The 5,941-nt window shown below is 42.2% G+C and overlaps 1 long non-coding RNA gene across 1 annotated transcript in view; it reads left to right on the top strand.

Annotated features, from left to right (window-relative positions):
- LOC119468656 overlaps window positions 1-4,180 on the top strand; it is a 7,560-nt gene extending 3,380 nt beyond the window's left edge. Inside the window, exon 3 of the long non-coding RNA XR_005197403.1 lies at window positions 2,571-4,180. This is a non-coding gene — a long non-coding RNA (uncharacterized LOC119468656). The remainder of the gene's footprint in view (window positions 1-2,570) is intronic.
- The last annotated feature ends 1,761 nt before the right edge of the window (window positions 4,181-5,941 follow it).

Genomic DNA, 5,941 nt, shown 5'->3' on the forward strand with positions numbered 1-5,941 from the left:
TCCTGGGCTTAAGCAATTCTCCTGCCTCAGCCTCCCAAGTAGCTGGAATTACAGGCACCTGCCTCAGCCTTCCAAGTAGCTGGGATTATAGGCACATGCCACCAAGCCTGGCTATTTTTTTTTTTGTATTTTTTAGTAGAGATAGGGTTTCACTGTGTTGGAAAGGCTGGTCTCAAACTCGTGACCTCAAGTGATCCACCCGCATCAGCCTCCCAAAATGCTGGGATTACAGGCCTGGGCCACTGCTCCCAGCACTGAGCTTTCTCTCTGCTCTTTTCTTCTAAAATATCTGCACGCTGGGTAGTGTAAGAAATAGATCTAAACTGGGGGAATTTTGCAGGAAATTATCAGACCTACATAATCAGATGCTAGAATGTTGATTGCAAAGCTGAAAACAGTTGATTTAGGTACCTCACTTTAATTGTAACTGCAAATATTCTGCTACATCATAGTTGGTAAGTTTAATAAATAAATGGTTAATATTTATCTGAACCTGTATCCTCTTTAATGTCATACACAAATTTTTTGTTGATAAAAACTAAATCTACATTAGAGCATAAACTATATATTTTGCTACCTTTAGTTTAAGCCAAAAGTTCTAAAATAGAGACATAACTACAAAGTAGTATTGAGACTAATTTCCAATCTTCGTTCCCCAGTAATCTTGTTTTCTTCATCATCTTCTCTGTCTATTCTTATTTTTTTTTTTTAAAGGCTCTTTCAGTCCACTTATATAGTGAAAGCCAAGCTATATAAGATTCCTTTTGGTTGACTGAACCTCTCCCATCAGCATCCTTCACCCCACAGATGTTCCCAGTCCCTTCACCGGAGACAAGCTTTACAGCTCTCAGGTTCAGCTGTTCCTGTCCCCCAAAGCTCTATCTCCTAAACTTTTCTCCTGAGGCTTAGCTTCCTTTCCCCATGCAAGCTCTCCACTGAGGAAAGTCTTGGTTTCTCTTTGATGACTTGGCCTTCCTATAAAAATTGTAGAGAAACAGATTAATAACAGCACGAGGGGACTTTAATTAATTCACTTTCTCCCACCAGGCATCAGACATATGCAGGCTGTGCTACAGCTAAACTCTAAATAACCATGAAATGTCAAAAGAAGAAATGTGGCATCCACATTGCCAAGATGGCATGATACAGGAACACACGTTTGGCTGGGTTTTAGGAACCTTGTGTTCCATCCTTCCTTCTTCTGCCACAAACACACTGATAGCATGAGGTGGGTCCCACCAATAATGTGCATGACACACATTCTTTACAAAGCATCTTCAGATCCATAACGACATCCCATCTTCTGCCTGAGCTCTGTTTTATCCCACATCCACTCCCTCACACCATCCCACATGCCATCATTATCCCAATTCCTCCAGCTTGCCATCCCTCTCAGCAGAAGATAACATTTTAAATTAATCTTCCAAGGCAGGGAGATCACTTGAGGTCAGGAGTTCGAGACCAGCCTGGCCAACATGGTAAAACATGGTAAAACCCTGTCTCTACTAAAAATACAAAAATTAGCTGGGTGTGGTGGTAGACGCCTATAACCCCAGCTACTGGGGAGGCCAAGGTGAGAGAATCACTTGAACCCGAGAGGTGGGGGCTGCAGTGTGCCGAGATCACACCACTGCACTCCAGCCTAGGTGACAGAGTGAGACTGTCTCTAAATAAATAAATAAATAAACAAACAAACAAACAAACTTAGTTCTCTGTGTTTTTTTCTAACTCTGGGGAATATTCATGTCTCCTGCCTAGTCCAAGCTGCCTTCCCATCACCACGATATGCATGTAACTAAGAATGCACAGTAGGCATTTGTGGGTGCACACTCCACCATTATTCGGCATTTGCCCAAGAATGCCAAGTTAAGTTTTCAGCCCGAGATGAATATAGTTGGACTCTATGTAAATCTTTTGTTGGAGGGAAAAATTCACTTTAATAAAAGTAACTACAACTTATATAGCACCTACTACATACTACCTACAGCACTATTTAAAGTTACCTCCTTTAAAACTGTGTTCCAGAGAAGTGGGCATCATCATATCCATATAGCAGGTAAGACCTGGAACTCACATTTGTTCTTCTAAGTCACAAGTCCACTTCAAGGTGGTGCCTGAATTTGAGCCTATCTGTCGGTGCTGTCTACCCTACTCTCTCTAAGGAGCAAATGTCTCTCCGGTTTTATTTTCCACACTGTGATCTGGTCCTTCTTTTCACATTCTTGCCTATGTAATTATTCTCTCTTCTGTAAACTGCCACTCTCATCTCCAAAAGAGAAATCACTTTTTAAACTTAAAGTAACTTAGAGCAAATGCTACCACTGTGAAACAGGAGTACTCTCCCCCTGCTTCCACAGGGCACCCTGAACCTGGTCCATGCCAGGTTTGTCTGGAGAACTAGAGGCGGGGCAGAGACTGGACAGCTGTGCCTTTATGAGGGTCAAAGTCTGCCTCCTAGGATTGTGAACAGAAAGGAGGAAGTTTACCCCATGGCCATATGCTGACTACACAGTGTCCTCCTTCCCTCCTCTCATTCTGAGTCACCAGGGAGTCCCGTCTGTTTTTCACAGGTTCCAGCTGAGGCACCCAACAGCAACAATGTTTTGTGAAAATACTATGTGATTTGGATGCAAATGATCCTGGGTTCAAGACCTGCTTCTGTAGCTTCTGTAAAGAAGAGAATACCACACTCTGTTCTCCCAGTCATGTGGGGAGTTCATCAAAAACCATGGAAAGTGCATCGCCTAAGGTGGGTGCCTGATAAATGCCCAAGCCTTTGGCTTCCCCTCTACTGATAGCTGTTTTCCCCTCATCTTCCTGATGTAAAAGGTAGGTGGGAGCCTTTATGCCTTTTCCTGAAAGTAGAAGTCAGCCTCATCCCAGCCTGTGAGGCTGCTAAACCAGCCTCTAGCTCTTTCCTGTGTTGCTCAGGGCTTCCTGCCTCTCTGTAGGCCTATCACCTCTCCTTGTCAACTCCTCTATTCAGTTCTCCACCAACCCTTTGCCCCTACCTTCAGGAAGCTTTGCATTCTTGCAAACTAGCAGGAAGCCCTAAATTCACAGTACAGAGTCTGGAATTCACTTCCCACTGCTTGGTGATCCATCACACCATGCTGTTTCTGCTTATCTTTCTCTATGACAACCTGCACCCTCAATCTGGTGGCACTTAACATGGCAATAAGAGCATAGTAAGTAGGGCCACTTCACACGGTCTCATTTATGTAGATGCTTGTTCTTTCAAGCTTGTCACCCTCAATTCAGTATCTACTATAGATACATTGACAAGGCTTGGAAATTCACCAGAGGATGATCTCCCATGTTTTCAAATTGCTGTGTGGGGCTTCTAAGAAGACAAACTTTGGAAACTGCCCCTCTTTTGCAGGGGATTGAGTGGAACTCAGGAATATGCCATTGCCCACCCGCCCTGTGGTAACCAGCCTCTAAGATAGTCTCCAGCAATTTCTGCCTTCCGATACTCACACTCTAACATGGTCCCCTCCCACACTGTCAGGGTTGGTGTGTAACCAATAGAGTGCAGGAGTGATACTGTACCACTCTGAGGGCGAGATTATGGGTGTCATTTGGCCCTGTCTTGCTTTCTCTTGGATCACTCACTCTGGTGGAAGCCAGTGGCCAGTCTCGTGGATACTTGGGCAGCCCAGTGGACCATGTAACAGCTCAACTGCAGCTTCATGGAAGACCCTGAGCCAGAACAAGTTGGTTAAGCTGTTCCCAGATTCCTGACCCTCAGAAACAGTGTGAAAGACAAATACCAGACTGACACATTTTTCACAAGTTTTCATGCAGCTATAGATAACTAATACAAACTCTCTGTTCCAAATTACCACTACTTACCTCCCCCTGCAGAAATGTCCACCCCTTACAAAGGTATAGCTGAGGTGAGCCAACTTTACTTATAATTGAAAAAAAATTAAATGTAATTTAAAAGTATTTGAGTATCATTTTATTGCCAAGTGACACACCCAACAAAGCCAAACAGCATAACTTTCCTTGACAAGAATATCTGGTTTGTCTATGATTAGAAACAAAGTATATTTGTTTTCCTAGAGAGCCTAAGGTTTCGATGGGATAATGTAAAAGAATTTTAAGAAAGCTGCACTAACTGGTGTTTGAAAGTCAAATACCCTTAGTATAAGCCACAATAAATGAAATAAAACTATCACCGTATAAGATTGTTTTTGTCATCCAAAGAGAATGTCTGTCACAATAGAATGTCACGTATACATCATGTCATTCACACATTCCACTGTCTTCTCTTGACTATTCACAATGTGCTTGGCACTTGTGTTAGGGATATAAAGAAATATTTCCTTTAGAAATTCAGAATCAAGATCATTTAGATGGAAAATAGTAGTAATCCCAATCACTGGGTCACTATTTTGCATTCTGTTTTACCTAGAAAATGCACACATGCAAGACACACTCTCACCCTCTCTATGTATACACAATAGTTTTATCTATATAAGATATATATGATATAAACTATTATATAATATAAACGATATATAAAATATATCATATAAACTATATATAATATAAACTCTAATATATAATAGAAACTATTATATATTATACTTTAAAAGTTTATAAAGTATTTTAACCAGAAATATTAATTTATAATTATTTGCTACACAGAGATCCTCAAAACAAAACATTATGCAAATTTCAAGGAATTTAAAATTAGGGATTTTATTCTAAGTTAGAAATAAATGGCAGGCACCACTGCTTCCCTAATCTGTAAAGCCCAGTGCAAAATGAAAACACTAGCCCCTTATTCAAAAATTATTGAGAACATTAAGAGGCCAGCCAGAGCGTTAAACTAAACACTGGGACTCTGAGCATGGGAACCTGTGAGACTGCACAGGTCATATGCCCGTGAAGCTGGCCCTCCGGGGCCAGCTATATAACATTTTATAGCTTCTTGAAGAGGTCTCTCCAGAGTTAGGTGCAAAGGACAAGTAGGAGCAGAAGGCATCAGTGTATGGTTATTGAGTGACACAGTTAATGCTCCATTTACTTAACAGTAACTAACATTTCCATTGTACTTCACAGTTTACAAAGCTCTTCTGCCAGATCCAGTATCTCATGTATTGAAGCAACAATTCTTTAAGATATTCATGTCATCTTTCTTACATACAAGGTGAGCTAGAGTCCAAAGAGGTCAAGTGACTTACTGAAGCCCACTCAGCCAGGATGGAACCTAAATGCATGTCATCTGACCTCAAATCCAGTTTTCATTCCACACGTACTCTTGGCCTGGTGCTAAAAGTTGTGGGTTACAAAGAGGCACCGAACCTGAAGTCTACAGTCTAGCAATTCACTAGTGAAAGGTGGGAGGTGCAAAGATGGCCACTGACAGTTTGCATTTGTGGGTTGTTTTCACACCTGTGGGTCTGACACAACTTCACAGCAAACACCAGGCCAAATTCCAGGCTCTGATTCCCAGTTCCTTCTCACCTTACTACCCTCCCTCCAGCAATAGTGTCAGACTTCAGTTCTCCAGCAGTGTCTGGACTGGACAAGTAAAATGTCAGCCTAGCAACCTCCAGCTCATATTGGCCCTATTATGTAACAAGATCCAGGACTCTGAATTTCCTGTTTGACCATTGCACAAAGTCTTTTAAACATAAAGCACACTGCTTTATCTTTAATAGCAGCTTAGGCCGGGTACCGTGGGTCGCGTGCCTATAATCTCAGCACTTTAGGAGGCCGAGGCGGACAGATCACTTGAGGTCAGGAGTTTGAGACCAGCCTGGCCAACATGGTGAAACTCTGCCTCTACTAAAAATACAAAAATTAGCCTGGCGTGGTAGTGTGTGCCTGTAATCCCAGTTTACTCAGGAGGCTGAGGCAGGAGAATCCCTTGAACCCAGGAGTCAGAGGTTGCAATGAGCCAGAGGTTGCAGTGAGGCAAGATTGT

The sequence above is a fragment of the Cebus imitator genome, unplaced genomic scaffold (assembly GCF_001604975.1).
Source record: "Cebus imitator isolate Cc_AM_T3 unplaced genomic scaffold, Cebus_imitator-1.0 Scaffold467, whole genome shotgun sequence".
Classification (NCBI taxonomy): domain Eukaryota; kingdom Metazoa; phylum Chordata; class Mammalia; order Primates; family Cebidae; genus Cebus; species Cebus imitator.